Source organism: Dermochelys coriacea, chromosome 20, assembly GCF_009764565.3.
Source record: "Dermochelys coriacea isolate rDerCor1 chromosome 20, rDerCor1.pri.v4, whole genome shotgun sequence".
Classification (NCBI taxonomy): Eukaryota; Metazoa; Chordata; order Testudines; family Dermochelyidae; genus Dermochelys; species Dermochelys coriacea.
In genome coordinates, this window is record NC_050087.2 from 4859686 (window position 1) to 4878743 (window position 19058).

Here is a 19058-nt window from a genome sequence, read left to right on the forward strand (position 1 = left end):
GGAGTTAGACTGGTGTAAAATTGATGTGAGATCAGAATCAGGCCCTTCGTCATTGCAGCTGGGATTTTAGGGACTCCTGCAGGACCCCTTCCTCTTCTGCTAGAAGGAAAACTATTGAAGGAGTCCTTCTACGTAATTAACTCTTATGCAGATCAGAACATTCATGAAGCTGAACACAGCCAGGGAGCAAAGATGATCATCACTAAAAGTGCTCGATGTGAATTTAATGGCACAATTAAAAAAATCGAAAAGAAAAAAGCAAACAGCTGCAGTGGCCTTGAATTGAGAAGTAGACAAGGTAGCATATTCAGAGAGGGAAAATTCCCACCAAATATTTTAAATGCTACCTTCAACTTAACTCTGTCTCTCAGACTGCAATAGCTAGGAGGAAAATATGGGAAGTAATGAATAATTCCATCTGTGCATAGGGCCAGTCTTATAAAACTTGTTATAAAGTTAGGCTTTTGAGTAAATTGCATAATAGACCATAAAGCCACATTGCAGACAGATAGGTTGATTGCAGTTTATTGAAGAAGTTTCATGAAATCAGGATACTTCAACACAAGCATAAAGTAATAGGAACTGTGGTAATGGGGATCGTGGTACATAAAAGCTCAGAACCCTCCCTCCCACCCCGGATAAAAACACAAGCGAAGAACACAGGCAATGAGATACAGACATTTTTTACATGTGATACGGCTCGTAACAGTTACCAAAGCATAATGTTCACCCTTTCGTTTCTGTGTATTTGTTACTGTGCACACATAAACCATAGACCTTGTGTTATCTCTACTTCATGTTCGTGCTCTCCTGGCTGACAGAGAGGAGCTTGGTTCAATTGTGAGGTTTTCACAGGATCTAGAAAACTGTGGTTGTGTTGGTGCTAATGCCCCATTGGATATAGGTTTGAGTTATGAGGACTGAGTAGCGAATCCACTGACTATTAAGCAAGCAGTAGCCTAGTATATAAGATGAATCAGTGGAAACGAAGACTATAATTATGAAGCAGGGAGTGTGAGAAAAATACCCCAGAGAGAAAGGGGATATGGTAGGACCAAGATGAATTAAGAAATATTAAGACTGCCTCTTATTGGATGTAACCCACCTGTTCGCCAAACCCGCTGGTGAGAGATATTGCACCTCCCAAGCACTAGGGGGAGAGAGAGGCCTCTGTTCGTTGACTAATATGGAACACAAAGATGGGAACATGCCTCACTAGGCAAGCCTGATGTTTATTTAGAGAAAAAACATTTACATGTAGCCATGCATAGGGCCAGCTTCAGCTCTCAGTTACACTAGTGTAAATCTGGATTTGGCGTTACTCCGGATTTACACTGATCCAAGCAAGAGCAGTGACAGGATCAACATCTGTTAATTTCGATGAGCCAAGTTCTGCCGCCCCGGAACTCGTTAACCAGCAGGGCCGATTATTCATTCATGCATGAAGCCGTTAACATGCTGGCTGGGGTTTGATATGCTACGCCTGCGAGTTAAGCGGGGTGCAGAAAAGGCTCGTCCTCCTTAAGCCAATAAATGCCTCACCTAATGGGAATGTGACTCATGCAGCTCTTAAAGGGTATTTACTAGGAGCTTTTCCTCCCCTGCAAGCCTGTGCCTTGGAGATGGTTTGGGCTGTGGTGCCACAAGGAGGCAGTGCCATATTTCTTCTCTTCAGGCTGGGGTGAATTGGGGGCTGGTTGGCCCTTTAGCTGCGGATGTTCTTTTTGGTCGAGGTGGCTTTCGAGACAATCTTCGTGCTGGAGCTGCTTCCCCCTCCCGCACCAAATCCTCCCACCAGACCTCTCCCGCTGCTGGCACTGAAGCTGCTTCCTCCAATGCTGTAGCTGAGTCCGGCGGCATTTCCCAGCCCGACCCCCAGGCCCAGCCTACCCCCAGAGCCGTAGCTGCTTCCACCGGCCAAGGTGACCACAGCTGTGAAGTGGAAGAAAGCAGAGGTTTAGACAGCACGGAGCAGCAGCCTGCCAGTCACAGAAGGAAAGGCAAACCTTTTGTTTCAAATGGCTGAACCTGGGGGTTCAAACAGTTTCCACCAGGTCCCTTGGAGATCCTCCTGCTATCTAGTATATTTCATCATTATGCAGTTTGCCTAACACTCACACAGAGTTTCTAGGCTGCCTAATTTTGGCTTCCCTTAAAGTTTCCCCTTTGCTCATTTAATTTAAGCCTTCTCCTTTCCTGGTCTACAAGTACCTGTATCTCAGAGATGGACCCATATGCTTTTTCTCCTTATCATTTATTGGGCCAAACTATGTAGTACATCCCCAATCTTCCCATTTATACTGATTTTACGACTTTGCTAACCTCAATGGTGTTACTCCCGCTGTCACTGAGAGCAGAATAGGACCCATTTAGGTCTTTCAATCTTTACCCTCCAGACCTTGGGTCTAATTCTGGATTCTTGTTGGTTTGTTGATGTCTGGTCACAAAAGGTGCTCTCGGGGCAAGACCCTTGCATTCCATTCCACTGACAGTAGCCCTTTCTCTCACGAGTATTCTCACTGCCTTCCGTAGGCCCAAGGGTGGAAATCGCTATCGTTCAGACTCCGACACACAGAGACTCTGTGCCACTTTTGTGGGATTTAGGAGGTTCACGTGCCTTGTGCTTGCCCCTTTGCACAAGGGTGATTTGCATCCCAAATACATGATGAGACGTTCTCATGTTCGAGATCTGACCTAAGAGAAATATTTGGGGTACTGCTCTCTCAACTGTGCCATACAGAGCTTCAAAACCCTGAGTGCATTACATATCTGCTACCTTGCATGGTACTAAGTATCAGAGGGGTATCCACAAAAACAACGAATTCACAAAAACAATTTGTTTTTGTGAATTCTAACACGGTTACCCCTCTGATATCTGCTACCTTAATTTATTGCAGCCTCATATAGAATCATAAAAATGTAGGGCGGGAAGGGACCCGAGAGGTCATGAAGTCCAGCCCCCCGTGCTGAGGCAGGACCAAACAAATCCCAGACCATCCCTGACAGGGGTTTGTCCAACTTGTTCTTCAAAACTTCCAATGACGGGGATTCCACATCCTCCCTTGGAAAGCTATTCCAGAGCTTAACTACCCTTATAATCAGAAAGTTTTTCCTAATGTCTAACCTCAATCTCTCTTGCTGCAAATTAAGCCCGTTAATTCTTGTCCTACTTTCCGTGGACATGGAGAACAATTGATCGCCATCCCTTTGTATTTCAGTTGCTCTGCAGTATCAGCAAACCCTAGCTCTTCCTAGGAATAACGACTCTCTTTGAGTTGTCATCTCATTGAGCATCTAGCATTTGGGAGACAGAATACTTACAGATGTTCATTGCACCAACACCTTCTCCAGCTAGCCTGTTAGAGGGGGAAAAAAAGGAAGGTGTTGTTATGATTGTTATAAGCAATTTGCCTCCCAGGATTGTGGTCCTGAGTAATTTAGAAGGCTAAAACATTTAGCACTACAGTAAGACCAGTCTTCCTTGGTGAAGTTCAGACATGAAATTGAAACAACACCCATTAACTTGTAGGAAGATCAATACATTCTATGTTTGAAATTTGAAATACAGTTTTAGGACCAGAACCTCAGCTGATGTACACTAGCCTAGCCCTGTCAGTGTCAGTGGAGTGATACCAATGTTTACATCAGTGGAAGATCTGTCCCTAAGCAGTGAAATTCACCATTGGGCAGAAGGCCAGTGCAAAAGACCTATGTAAAACTTAAGGATATGTCTACACAGCAAAGAAAAACTTGTGACCACCCCAGGCCAGCTGACTTGGGTTCACTTGGCTTGGGCTGCGGGGCTGTTTCATTGCCTCCCGCCTCGCAGGGTCCTAAAGCCCGGGCTTCAGCCTGAACACAGATGTCTATACAGCGACAAAACAGCCCCACAGCCCGAGTCCCATGAGCCTGAGTCAACTGGCATGGGCCAGCCACAGGTGTCTAGTTTCTGTGTAGACATATCCTGAGTCTCTTAAGTGGTGCACATGTAATATTTTTGGCTATCTGATCTGGATTCAATTTCATCCTCTGAGCATCGAATTGTGTCCCATATTCACAGGCCTTAATAACTCCTCTGCCTGTTGCAGATTGGAGGGCTGATTTCTTTTTCCCTGCACAAAATTCAACAAAAACGAATTAAAAAATTTCTTTGAAACTCTTCAGGCTTTCGCTTACTTCACCCCCAGATCAATCTTCCTCCCCTCAACCCCTCCCCCCTGCTGAATTTTTTTGGAGTTTTCAGTGGGAATGTGAAAATATTTCCTTTTCAGCAATTGAAATTTTTTGACTTTGGGGTTTTTTTTGACAAAAACTAATTTTTTTTTTTTGCAAAAATTTAAACCAAGAGGCCATTTTCTGTCCAGAAATGTTTTACGGTATTTTTTTCAGCCAGCTCTAACGTATAGACTGCCCACCTGCTCTCCTCCCCTTCCAGCAGCTTCCTGTAGGTGGCGATCTCAATATCCAGTGCCAGCTTGACATTCATCAGCTCCTGGTACTCCCGCAGCTGACGTGCCATGTCTGCCTTGGCCTTTTGCAGGGCTTCCTCCAGCTCAGCTAGTTTTGCCTGGGCATCTTTAAGGGCTAGTTCACTGCGTTGCTCGGCATTGGCAATGGCTGTCTGCAGATTGGCGCACTGTGAAGGCAGGAAATGCGTATGAGGAATGAATCCCATTGGGAGCGCATGTGCATTTGCAATCTACCAGACTGAGCATTTCAGTGGGACCAATCAGGGATGGCAAGGATGCTAGCAGAAAGGCTGCAAGCTTGTGGCCCATATCACTTAACTGTATGTACAGACTCTCCCTGCGTTACGCAAGACCCGACTTACACAAATTTGCACTTATGGAAAAAGTTCCATAAGCCAGAAATAGAATTTTCGAGTTGCGGAAATTTTTGTGCAACATACGGGTATACGCTTCCAACTTATGCAAAATTCGAGTTATGCAAGGCTTTCCAGAACGGAACAATTACGTAAGTCGGGGGGAGTCTGTATGTATTTCTTGACTCAATATGAAACTCAGGGTTATAGAGATTGGCCCAGATCTCCATTTGGTGCCTTTAAGCCACCTCTGCACTCCCTAGATCTCTAAGCTTGACACCCCCTCCAGCCCCTGCCCCCTAAAATAACCTCAGGGTTGTGTAACTTATTCAGCCCTCTTGGCACCATCATCATAATAATCCCTACCTCTTATATTGTGCTTTTTCTCAGTAGTTCTCAAAGCCCTTTACACAGGAGCTCAGCGTAGTTATCTCTGTTTTACAGAAGGGGAAAGTGAAGCAGAAAGGTGACGTGACTTGCCCAAGGTCACCCGCAGGCCAGTGGCAGAGCCAGGATTTGAACCCATCTCTCCACACTGCCCGTTATTGCTGGAGTTCAGCATGCTCCAGCCATCACCTCTCACACCCCTGATAGCATGGAGCTGCTGCTAAGGCAGTCCTGAATTCAAAGGAGGGATTCCAGTCCTGAAATTCTGAGATCCCTCCTTCCCCTTCGCCCACGTGCCTGCTTCTTCACACTGTCAATTTCAGAGTGGAGCCTCTGAATCATGCAGTTCATCTCAGAGAGCTTGGTGTTGGTGTTGCGCAGGTCATCCCCATGTTTGCCAGCAGTCAGTTGCAGCTCCTCATACTGTGATAGAAGGGGGAGGAGGGGATAGAGGTGACAAAGTCAGACATGGAGAGGAGGGTGAAATGGGCATCACAGGGGATCACAGTGAGCCACTGGAAACTATTAAAGGGAACTGATTTCTTCCACCTCTTCCTTTGTGTGTAGCTACATTGATGCTCGGAGTTAGGGGTGTGATTCCCAGCTTGCATAGATATACTTGCGCTAGCTCTCCTTGAGCTGGTGTGCTATAAATAGGAGTGTAGTTGTGGTCACATGGGCAGTGGCAATGGTGGCATGGGCTAGCTGCCCCAAATATGGACCAACAGGTTCCAGGTAGGTTAGTATGTCTAAATGAGCTGGGAATCACAACCCAGGCCCAAATGTAGACATATCCTAAAATTCAGCTCTTGCTTAGAAACTATAAAGCATTTCACCGTTCCCCTGACTCAGTAAGAAATTCAAGGTCCATATGGCAAGGAGGTGAAATGGGTTTCTAAGGGTGTATCTACACTTGGGGTATAGTTTCCAGCTCAGGTAGACATACTCGCTCTAGCTCTGATCAAGTTAGCATACTAAAAATATTAATATAACGGTGATGGTATGAAAGGCAGTATGGGATAGACTCCATGTGTACAACCCCATGTGAAACTCTAGGTCTGCTCTTGGGGCATACTTTTCCATCCTGCAAAAACTTTTGAGATTAAAAACAACCACAACCAAATTGTCCTGAATTGAAGCAAAGAGTCAAAATTTCAAAAAATTCCACAAACTGAAATTCTCTCCCCTTCCCCCAAATTGTGTTTCGAGTCAGCTTCGATAAATTCAATGTTTCGTTTCCATTTTGTTAAAATTATTTTTAAAGAAATAAAATAAAATAAATTTGAAACAATAAGTCATTTCAAAAACAAAATGTGTTTTGGTAATGTAAAAGGAATGCATCCGATGAAGTGAGCTGTAGCTCACAAAAGCTTATGCTCAAATAAATTTGTTAGTCTCTAAGGTACCACAAGTACTCCTTTTCTTTTTTGCGAATACAGATTAACACGGCTGCTACTCTGAAATCTGATAATGTTGAAACTTTCCCCTCCAATTCTTTTTTTAAAATGTTGTCTGGATCGATAACAATTCTGTGGAATTTTCGCTTTGGTTGGAACAACACTTTTCCACAGAAAACTGATTTGACGAACGTCTCTCCACCAACCTAGTGATGGCTCAAGTGATCATGAGCTAATTCAGTTCAAACTAAATGGAAGGATTAACAAAAATAAATCTGCAACTAGGGTTTTTGATTTCAAAAGGGCTGACTTTCAAAAATTAAGGAAATTAGTTAGGGAAGTGGATTAGACTGAAGAACTTATGGATCTAAAGGTAGAGGAGGCCTGGGATTACTTTAAATCAAAACTGCAGAAGCTATCGGAAGCCTGTATCCCAAGAAAGGGGAAAAAATTCATAGGAAGGAGTTGTAGACCAAGCTGGATGAGCAAGCATCTTAGAGAGGTGATTAAGAAGAAGCAGAAAGCATACAGGGAGTGGAAGATGGGAGGGATCAGGAAGGAAAGCTACCTAATTGAGCTACCTACAGAACATGTAGGGATCAAGTGAGACAGGCTAAAAGTCGACTAGAGTTGGACCTTGCAAAGGGAATTAAAACCAATAGTAAAAGGTTCTATAGCCATATAAATAAGAAGAAAACTAAGAAGGAAGAAGTGGGGCCGCTTAACACTGAGGATGGAGTGGAGGTTAAAGATAATCTAGGCATGGCCCAATATCTAAACAAATACTTTGCCTCAGTCTTTAATAAGGCTAAAGAGGATCTTGGGGATAATGGTAGCATGACAAATGGGAAGGAGGATATAGAGGTAGATATTACCATATCAGAGGTAGAAGCGAAACTGAAACAGCTTAATGGGACTAAATCGGGGGGCCCAGATAATCTTCATCCACGAATATTAAAGGAATTGGCACCTGAAATTGCAAGCCCATTAGCAAGAATTTTTAATGAATCTGTAAACTCAGGAATAGTACCGAATGATTGGAGAATTGCTAATATAGTTCCTATTTTTAATAAAGGAAAAAAAAGTGATCCGGGTAACTACAGGCCAGTTAGTTTGACATCTGTAGTATGCAAGGTCCTGGAAAAAATTTTGAAGGAGAAATTAGTTAAGGACATTGAAGTCAATGGTAAATGGGACAAAATACAACATGGTTTTACAAAAGGTAGATCGTGCCAAACCAACCTAATCTCCTTTTTTGAAAAAGTAACAGATTTTTTAGATAAAGGAAATGCAGTGGATCTAATTTACCTAGATTTCAGTAAGGCGTTTGATACCGTGCCACATGGGGAATTATTAGTTAAATTGGAGAAGATGGGGATCAATATGAACATCAAAAGGTGAATAAGGAATTGGTTAAAGGGGAGACTGCAACGGGTCCTACTGAAGGGCGAACTGTCAGGTTGGAGGGAGGTTACCAGTGGAGTTCCTCAGGGATCGGTTTTGGGACCAATCTTATTTAATCTTTTTATTACTGACCTTGGCACAAAAAGTGGGAGTGTGCTAATAAAGTTTGCAGATGATACAACGCTGGGAGGTATTGCCAATTCGGAGAAGGATCGGGATATTATACAGGAGGATCTGGATTACCTTGTAAACTGGAGTAATAGTAATAGGATGAAATTTAATAGTGAGAAGTGTAAGGTTATGCATTAGGGATTAATAACAAGAATTTTAGCTATAAGTTGGGGACGCATCAATTAGAAGTAACGGAAGAGGAGAAGGACCTTGGAATATTGGTTGATCATAGGATGACTATGAGCTGCCAATGTGATATGGCTGTGAAAAAAGCTAATGCGGTTTTGGGATGCATCAGGAGAGGCATTTCCAGTAGGGATAAGGAGGTTTTAGTACCGTTATACAAGGCACTGGTGAGACCTCACCTAGAATACTGTGTGCAGTTCTGGTCTCCCATGTTTAAAAAGGATGAATTCAAACTGGAGCAGGTACAGAGAAGGGCTACTAGGATGATCCGAGGAATGGAAAACTTGTCTTATGAAAGGAGACTTAAGGAGCTTGGCTTGTTTAGCCTAACTAAAAGAAGGTTGAGGGGAGATATGATTGCTCTCTATAAATATATCAGAGGGATAAATACAGGAGAGGGAGAGGAATTATTTCAGCTCAGCACCAATATGGACACAAGAACAAATGGGTATAAACTGGCCACCAGGAAGTTTAGACTTGAAATCAGACGAAGGTTTTTAACCATCAGAGGAGTGAAGTTTTGGATAGCCTTCCAAGGGAAGCAGTGGGGGCAAAAGATCTATCTGGCTTTAAGATTCTACTCGATAAGTTTATGGAGGAGATGGTATGATGGGATAATGGGATTTTGGTAAGTAATTGATCTTTAAATATTCAGGGTAAATAGGCCAAATCCCCTGAGATGGGATATTAGATGGATGGGATCTGAGTTACTATAGAAAATTCTTTCCTGGGTATCTGGCTGGTGAATCTTGCCCATATGCTCAGGGTTTAGCTGATTGCCATATTTGGGGTCGGGAAGGAATTTTCCTCCAGGGCAGATTGGAGAGGCCCTGGAGGTTTTTCGCCTTCCTCTGTAGCATGGGGCATGGTTGACTTGAGGGAGGCTTCTCTGCTCCTTGAAGTCTTTGAACCATGATTTAAGGACTTCAATAGCTCAGACATGGGTGAGGTTTTTCATAGGAGTGGGTGGGTGAGATTCTGTGGCATGCGCTGTGCAGGAGGTCGGACTAGATGATCAGAATGGTCCCTTCTGACCTTAGTATCTATGGATCTATGAATCTATGAATATCCTAATCCAAACTCTCAGAACTCCAGTGCCACTCACCTTGCTTTGGTACCAAGACTCCGCCTCAGTTCAGCTCCTGTTAGCAATATCCTCGTACTGAGCTTTGACCTCTGCGATGATGCCATCCAGCTTCAGATTTCGGCTGTTGTCCATTGAAAGGATGATAGAAGTGTCTGAGATTTGTGACTGCAAATGAGCTAATTCCTGGAAATCAAAGAAAAATGACATTTGGGGTCTGGATCTCTCCTCCTCTCCTGTTTTGAGCCTTCTTCACAGAAACGTTGCATGGTAAAACACCAACATAAAGGGAAGCACAGCCCTGTAAACTCCATGCATGGCTATGAGCATATATCTCTGAGTGGTTTGATTCTCTCTGATGTAAAGTTGGCTTTTGGGGTGGGTGGGGTGAAAAATGGCATTAGGTTTGCCCCAGGAGACTTGGGAAAATTAGAATGGTTCTTATTGCTTCATAGAGAGCTCTCAGGAAGTTGATCTCAATCTTTTTTTGGCTCCACCTTGTTCACGTAGGCAATGTCCACATCCTGAAAACATAGGAACAGAGACGGTCTAGCCAAACACTGCACAGCTGTGTTCCCCTATGAGGGCCAGCATGGCTTTAACACAAGCTGCCGGAGAACAACCCAGATGTATGGGCTATCTGATCTCTGTGGTTTTTGGATGAAAAAACTTTAGGTGGACAAAATGTAGAGTGGCTCTAAACCAGTCTCTTTCCCCCATGATCTTCCCTGTAGCTATTGAATGGAATTTCCAAAGCAATCTGAGGGCATTAGACACCCAAATCCCATGGGCACTGGGCACTGAACTCCCTTACACACCTTTGTCTATTGCCCCCTGGATTGTTCAGGACCTAAGGGACTTACATGGCCACTGTTACCAAGGTTATGGAGCACCTCGCAGTCTTTTAATGGAGTTTATCCTCACAGTGTCCCTATGAGACAGGGAAGTGCTATCCCCATTTCACAGCTGGAAAATTGAGGCACAGAGCCACTAAGGCCTGAAGGCACAAAAGGAGTTAGCCATTGTGGTGCTCAGATGACTCTGCCCTGGCTGACTCTTTGAAGGTGCATTTACACTGCATCCTACTCTGGGCGGCACTTAGAGTACGTACACTTCACATCCCATCTGCCTCCCTCTCCCCCAGCACAGGTATAAATTGCAGGGTAGATGGTGGGGTACTACTTAGGTGAGTAAAGACACGCCTGAGCCCTGTAGGTATGTGCACAGGTATGTACCCTCCAGGTTCTCGACCTGCCCAAGCAGTGCCTCCCTTGTCTACATGGCTGGTTTTAGCCATGTAGTATCCTGCAGCTGCCTCCCCACTGCTGGAGCCTTTCCCCACCGCAGAGAAAGACTCTGGCAGTGGGGAAAGGCTCCGGCAGCTCCCTGGTGCTGAGCCTTTCCCTGCGGCTTTCCCCTGCTACAGCCTTTCACTGACACACACAGCTTTACGCTCCAGTGTGGATGCAGCTTGCTTTTCACTGTGGCGTGTAGCTACAGGTACCCTACACACTGCCGCAAGTGGTGTTCAGTGTAGACGTAGCCTAAGAAGGTGTGTGTGTGTGTGTTTGTGTGAGAAAGAGAGAGAGAGAGAGCTCACACACAAGCAGGAGGATCACTCTAGCCTGGTGGATAGAGGACTCACCTGGGAGGTGGGCACCCCAGGAGCCAGTTCCCCTGCTCCCATGACTCTAATTATTTAATCCAGAGTGCAACAGCTTCACCAGGAGAGAGTAAGGGAGCCCTAGGTCAGAATATCCTGTAACTCAGTGGTTATGGCACTCACCTCAGGGGCAGCAGTTCCCTCTTCAAATCACTTCTCCCCCTCAGATGAGAGAGGACCTGAACTGGGGATCTCCCACATCCCTTAACCAGTGGGCTAAAAGCTAGGAGGGAGGTCTCCCTCCCCAGCTATTTGGTATGAACTAGAGCAGGCTCACCGAATCAGGCCCTGTATGTGACTTAGGGCTTCTGAACGCCTTCTCTTCCGTGGTTTGTGAATCGCTCTGGGTCTTAGGTGGGAGATAGGCGGCCAGCGGGAGTGAACATCTGTTAACTTTCACTGCAAACGTTTTGGCACCGAGTGAGTTTCGGCACCTACGGGGCTTGGTGGGAGTTTTGTCATCCCCAAACTGGTCCTTAGACACCTGATTCCTTTTATAATGACATGTTTCAGAGTAGCAGCTGTGTTAGTCTGTATTCGCAAAAAGAATCCAATGAAGTGAGCTGTAGCTCATGAAAGCTTATGCTCAAATAAAATTGTTAGTCTCTAAGGTGCCACAAGTCCTCCTTTTCTTTTTTCTAACTTCTTTTATGCATTTGGACCTAGGGGATTACCCAACCAGCAGTGCAGGGAACTGAAGCTGGGTCTCCCAGCTTCTGGGCTAACTTCTAGCCATTGCTGGGCAGGGGCTGTGTGAGATGGGGAGCGCATGGCAGGCTGGATGGGATGGGGTAAATGCTCTAAATATACATGGAGAGATTGGAGTAGTGTCAATCTGAGAAGTGGCAGAACAGCCAGAGTAAGGGTTAATAGCTGGGGCTGACTCAGTTTCCCTTGGGATCTGGTCCCTGGGCTTTGGGCCAGACCCTAGGAGAGGAAGTTCTGGTGCTGCTGGCTGATCCAGAGGCACATCATTATCCTGGCTGGATGGCAGAAGGAGAGGCAGACCGGTCCGCCAGCTTTACCTACAAGAAGGGTTCCAGCGAGGTTTGGGGGGAGTGCTGTGCCCTTTGATCTCTCAGGCTTGAAAGTAAAACAAATACAAACGATTCTTTTTTAAAAAAATAAGTCCCCTGTTCCTTTTTTATCGAGATCACTTGCCTTCTTGAGCACCACAAACACATTGTCTGCAGCCGTGCTCTTGCTGATCTCATCTTTGCACCTGGGCGGGAAGAAGACAGGAGCCTTGTTACGGCTGGTGGAAGTATAACCGTTTAGTAGCCATTGCCTGCATTCTCCGAGCCTTTGCCATGTGTTTTTCCTTGTATACCCTGGGCTGTTGTTACTAATGGCCAAGATATTTACAATGGCTATCAAGGAAATTGACAGAGCCTGATCTGATAGACCATTTACTAGCTGGGCACAGGCCTCGTTGGACATCAGGAGCAGCAGGATGATGTTGTGTATCTTCTGCCTGTAATGTGGCAGGCATATGTGATCAGTCTAGTTGCAAATACGGTACCCTGTGGCCAGACAATGGAAGGATGTCATCAGAGAACCTAGAAGCCTTCATTACAGGCATGTTTTATCCTCCTCTAATTTTCCACCCTGCATGAAAGAAGTCTTGTAATCCCTGTAACTTTTCTCAGGCTGGAAGGGGTGGGAGAAGCCCTGGTTGAGCTCATCCGTACCACACCTGCATTAGTCAGTAGGGGCTGGATTCTGCACTGATGCCTGTTGTCCTGTTGACTTCAGTGGAGCCGCAAATGCAGGGGGTCTGAGGGCAGACTCTGGCCCAGTGCACATCTCTGGTACATGAAGAATCCAGAGTCTGAGTCCACGATTTGACTCTCCTGGTTGGTAGTACATAGCGATACCACTGAGCACTTGCGGGAGTATAAAGACTAACACTAAACACTGACTGCTGCCCAGCCCATCATAAGTTAATTCATTGAGGGGGACATTAAGGGCTACAATTTAAAGAGAGATTTTGTGCAGCTAATAAAACAAGTCAGACCGGCCTGACTCTTCATGGAAGGAAAGATTTCAGACACCTCTGCCTCGGGAATACAACATCCATTAGATGGCGTTATGACGGAACAAAGTGGCAGCCTGCATACGTTTGTTTCAGAGTAGCAGCCGTGTTAGTCTGTATTCGCAAAAAGAAAAGGAGTACTTGTGGCACCTTAGAGACTAACAAATTTATTAGAGCATAAGCTTTCGTGAGCTACAGCTCACTTCATCGGATGCATCCGATGAAGTGAGCTGTAGCTCACGAAAGCTTATGCTCTAATAAATTTGTTAGTCTCTAAGGTGCCACAAGTACTTCTTTTCTTTTTGCATAGGTTTGTATGTATCTTAGCTGCTACAGAAGGAAAATTCATTCATCATGTGCCTATTTCTGTAAAAGCCAAACTGAATATGTATTTCTTGTTGTGGGACAAATTTGTTTAAAAAGTCAATGGAACAATGCCCCCCCAAAACCCACTAAAATAAAATCGACAAGGAGAGCAATCATCTCCCATGCTCCTTTCAACTCCCCGCCTCCATGTACAGCCATGAAACAAGCCACAGCCTTTTCCCATTAACCAGAGATTCTGGGGGATAATTTCAGGACAGCGGCTCCAATTCATCCCTGTTCAGCAGAGCACTTATGCACGTGCTTTCCTCAGAGATGACCCGTGCCTGCCGATACTGGGGGAGTGAAGGCAGCTGGATTCAGTGCTTTCTAAATGGGAGCCAGAGTGAACCCTTGGGGCTGTGCGGTCCATCCCTGGAAACAGATCCTGAGATTCATAGATTTCAAGGCCTGAAGGGATCACGGTGATGATTAAGTTCAACTTTCTGAGTCACACAAACCATAGAATTTCACACAGAAATTCCTGCATTGACCCCAGCAGACTTCATAATGACACACTCTCAGTCCCTGATTCAGAAAAGCATCATGATTCAGGAAGAGAGCTTAACTTCAAGCATGTGCTTAAGTGCTTTTCTGCGTTGGGTCCCTAAACTGGAATTTTGGGGACTTCTGAAAGTCAGGGAAGAAACCCTGCCCCATTAAAATCGGTGAGAGTTTTGCAACTCACCTGCTGACAGTATAACAGTCAGGGTGCATGAATACGGTTTTCTTTGGCTGGCGCAGTTCTGTACATTGTGTCATTTTAGTTCTTCTGGGCTTGTCTTCATGTACAGCACTGCAGCAACGTAGCAGAATAGAATTCCTTCCAGTTTTGCTTACCTGATCCTGAAATCTTCTATGGTGTCCTGCGTGCTCTTCAGCTCTCCATCCAGCCAAAGCCTTTCACCTCCAAGAGCTTCTAGTTGCCACCTCAAGTTATTGATGTAAGCCTCAAACATGGATTCAATATTACTTTTCGTGGTTTTTTGCTCCTGCAACAGGCACCATTTGGTCTCCAGCACCTTATTCTGCTGCTCCAGGAACCGGACCTGAATCCCATCAGACAAAATACTGAAGCATTTGAAGTAGCCTCATCAACTTACCAGAAAAAAGACAACACCTCAACCATACTTCTTATGAACTAGATGTGAAGGTCTTCTGGTCCGGGACTTTGTCTTACGTGCATTATGGCTTTAAATTGGCATGTACATCTAATACACAACCACACAAGTCAGAAAATTGCTTCTATCTGTCTAGATAAATGCATGTATATTGTAGTGCCAGTAGAGAGATAAGGTGGGTGAGGTAATACTGGGACCGACACAGCTACAACAACACTGTAGCATCAGTAAACATTTTACATTTTAAGCTCTTGGGACTGAGACCATATCTTCCTTTACATCTTATTCACATTCTTGGATGATTAATAAATGATAAACAGATGCTATTTTAGGTGGGACTTAAAAGAGAGGCACTACAATTTGTTTTAAACTTCATGTTCAATCAATACTCATATGCAAATTGTTAGACAATGTATTTTTTGGCAAGAAAACAGGCTCAGAGAGATGCTCATGCAAATGTATAATGGAAATTGACCAGCCATGGCACAAAATCTCCTTGCCTGCTTTCACCAAGAGGGTAATGCTATTTTAACTTGTCTGTATTAAAGCACAAAATTATTTTCCCTAGCTAATTGTGTGAGTAAAAAATGTCAAGAATCTTGCACTTCATATGCAAATGTTACAGAACTCTGAGAGACGGGACGATGAAAGATCAAAATCCATATTTCATGGCTGGACTGTATCATTGTAGCAGGTGGAACTAATGCTCTGGATCTGATCAGGGTGCAGAGTGAAAACTCAGATATGAACTGACTGTGAAGATTTTGTCACTCATAATGGAGAACAATATGAATCATAGAACATTTAACATATCTTGACTAGCCAATGGCATGCATGCCAAGATAGGCTTCAAGGATGAAGCTGATCATGCCTTACCTTGTCGATGAAGGAGGCAAATTTATTGTTGAGGGTCTTGATCTGCTTCTTCTCCTCCTTCCGCACCTTCTGGATGGTGGGGTCGATCTCCAGGTTGAGGGGCGCCAGGAGGTTCTGGTTGACAGTGACTTCATGGGTGCCACCAGCTCCGGGTGCGAATCCACCACCGAACTCATATCCAGCTCTGCCAATCCTATACCCAGCCCCACCATAACCTAATCCATAACCATATCCAGATCTAACAGCGCAATAGCCTCTGCTAACAGAAATTCTTTTGCTTCCACCTAGACCATGGAAGCTCCTGCTGCTGAAACCACCACCACTGACCCGTCCCAGACCTCCGTCCCCTCCCGGGGAAACAGAGATGGAGCTGAAGCTGGTTCAGCTGCCTGGAATAATGGTAGAAGAGACACTAAAATTCCTAGTGGCTCCACCTGACCTAATGCTGACGGTTTTCTGAACCATGGCTTCCAATCGCAAGGTGTGAGGAGCTGTTGGGATGAGATGCAAAGGAGGAGAGAGATCCTTCTGTGCTCGGGTCTGGAGTGTTCCCCCTTTTTATCTGTTTGAAGAGCTGGGCTTGGTCACAGAAGATCTCAGATCATTTGGCTGAATTAATCGATTTGGTAAGCCTGGCAGTGGCCCATCTTTCACAACCCGCTAATCACTGGGCTGACCTGGAACATAATATCCTGGCAACCTATAAACTCATAAGATGACCAGAATTTTCCAACCTGTACTTTTCAGAGCAGAGATTATTTAAAATATTTTGTTTCCAAAGGGTCCCTCGGGGTTTGCTTTTAACTCTGCACAAACAGCCTTTCATTTTCCAAGCTGAGGGGAATTAAGTAGGAAAGTTGTAGCAGCTGAGACAGCACCATTAGCATTTTTTGCTTCAGAACGGACCTGCTTTGCCACCCTTCTGCTTCCAGGGATCACCGTCCTTGTCCAGTCCTTAGGCATCGCTACCGCCATGAAGTCAAAGTGTGTCGTGCCTGAGTAGGGTCAGATGAATAGTGTTCTTAAGTTTTGAAAGACGAGTTGTTAATAATGTTCAGATTCTGACCCAGTTTACACCTGGGTGTGAATCTGAAGCAACACCAGTGAATTCAACAGCTTGTAGCTTCAGAGATTTTAAGGGCCAAAGGGACAACTGCAGTAGTGGATCACAAGCTAACAGCGTAACACTGTTGCAAAAAAAGCAAACATCATTCTGGGCTGTATTAGCAGAAGTCTTGTAAGCAAGATACAAAAAGTAAGTCTTCCACTCTACTCCACGCTGATTAGGCCTCAGCTGGAGTATTGTGTCCAGTTGTGGACGCCACATTTCAGGAAAGATGTGGGCAAATTGGAGAAAGTTCAGAGAAGAGCAACAAAAATGATGAAAGGTCTCAACAACATGACCTATGAGGGAAGATTGAAAAAATTGGGTTTGTTTAGTCTGGAGAAGAGAAGACTGAGAGGGGACACGATAACAGTTTTCAAGTACATAAAAGGTTGTTACAAAGAGGAGGGAGAAAAATTGTTCTTCTTAACCTCTGAAGATAGGACAAAAAGCAATGGGCTTAAATTGCAGCAAGGGCGGTTTAGGTTGGACATTAGGAAAAACTTCCTGTCAGGGTGGTTAAGCACTGGAATAAATTACCTAGGGAAGTTGTGGAATCTCCATCACTGGGGATTTTTAAGAGCAGATTAGACAAACACCTGTCAGGGATGGTCTAGATAATATTTAGTCCTACCTTGAGTGCAGGGGACTGAACTAGATAACCTCTCGAGGTCCCTTCCAGTCCTATGATGTTATGATTCCATGATAATCTAGGCTGACATCTAGGCTTGACATCTTTCTCCAGCTGATTGAAAATATCAGCCTCTTCTATTCCAAACATCTAAGGGATGTTGGTGACTGGTTCCCACTAGTTTAAATGGGAACTGAACCCCTCAAATCCTCTTGTAAAATCTCCATCAGAATCTTTAAATCAATGATGTAAGTTTACTTGGCTCAGTGACGTTAATCCTGAATGTTGGTCATCGACATTCGATGCCTTGGAATGAAAATTCCATTGCCTAAGTGGGCTGCCTTGTTGTGGGAATATGATTAGTCACATTAGACACAACAGAGCTGTTTGTATTATTTGATTTGCCAAAAGGATTCCTATTTCTCTATTTGCAAATTGTTCAAAAATGCAGTGGTTGAAAAATTCAAAAAATCTGTAAGAAACTAAGCTGCATTATTTCTACGTACGGCTAGGTCATCTCCATATACAGATAAAGTTTTCTGGCCAAAATGTACTTTAAAAGCAGAGATATAAATTTAGCTCCAGAAGTATACTACCTTGTCTTTGCAATGTGGCCTGGTAGATAGCACCCTGGACAGGGTCTCAGGGGACCTCCATTCTATTTCTGGCCCACTGTGTGACTTTTTGGCAACTATCTGCCTTTCTGTGCCTCAGTTTCCCCATCTGAAAACCAGGGATGGTGATCCTGACCTCCTTTGCATAGTGCTTTGCAGTCTATTGATGAAAAAGCACTGCATAAGGACTAGGTGTTGTTATTATTATATGACTAAGATAGCTATTTTTGACATGAGGTCCCTTTTCCCATCTTTTAAAAATAATGAATAAAAGCAGAGATAATTATCCCAAGGGAGTCAAGCTTTTGGAATTTGGCAATTAACAGCACATGGGCCTCCTTTCTCTTGCACTGCATTGCCAGTCAGTTTTCTCACTGAGTAGGTTTCTCATTTCATTTTCTGCCCTCACCAAATTATAAAGTAAGTTTCCCACTGCCAGTTCCTCCCATTCATCCCTAGCCGCTCTTCCAACATGTGTTGGCTGACACTTATTTCTGTCTCAGGGCTAGATCATGTCTCTCCCTGTGGAAAAACCCATGGGAGAGGGAAATGTCTGTTGGAAACTCTTCTTCTTACTCTTCTCCTCAAACAAAGAGGAGGGATTCAGGCTCACAGAGGGTAGAATATGGGTTGGTCAAAAAATTTCAAAATGGCTCAGCATCAGGGAAAGACTGTAGTCCCTCATGAGAGATATAGTCTGGCCAGCGAGCAGAGCCCATATAGGAGAAAGGGGGCATGAGTGGTTTGGAATCACAACTCCCATGAGGCACCATAGTGGCTTCAGTGGCACAGAGATTAATGTTGACCTGACTGGAAACGAAATGTTTTTATTGAAAATGTTGAATGGAAACGTTTTTGAATTGAAACGTTTTCAGAACTTTTAGTTCCATGAAAAGTTCATACATTTGGACTATTGGGGCATGAAAACAAATGTGGAAATGCCAGAATTTCCCGCGGGATGGTAATTCTCTTTGTTTGACCATTCTTGTTGACAGAGGAAGAGCACGAGACCTATTATGAAGGGGATTTAAATTGCACGTGGGCTTTTTGCTGGGCCTTTGCACCAGGGTGAATGTAAATCAATAGAGCAGGAAGCTCTGATTCTTCACCCAAATTCTTCACCCTGATTCTTCACCCAAAGTTACAAAACACTAGAGAGCAAACATTTTGAATCTGATTCACTAAAAAAAAAAAAACAA

The 19058-nt window shown here is 44.4% G+C and overlaps 1 pseudogene; it reads right to left on the bottom strand.

The window, feature by feature from the left end:
- Positions 1-581: 581 nt before the first annotated feature.
- Positions 582-16028, bottom strand: LOC119845874 (annotated as a pseudogene).
- Positions 16029-19058: the final 3030 nt, after the last annotated feature.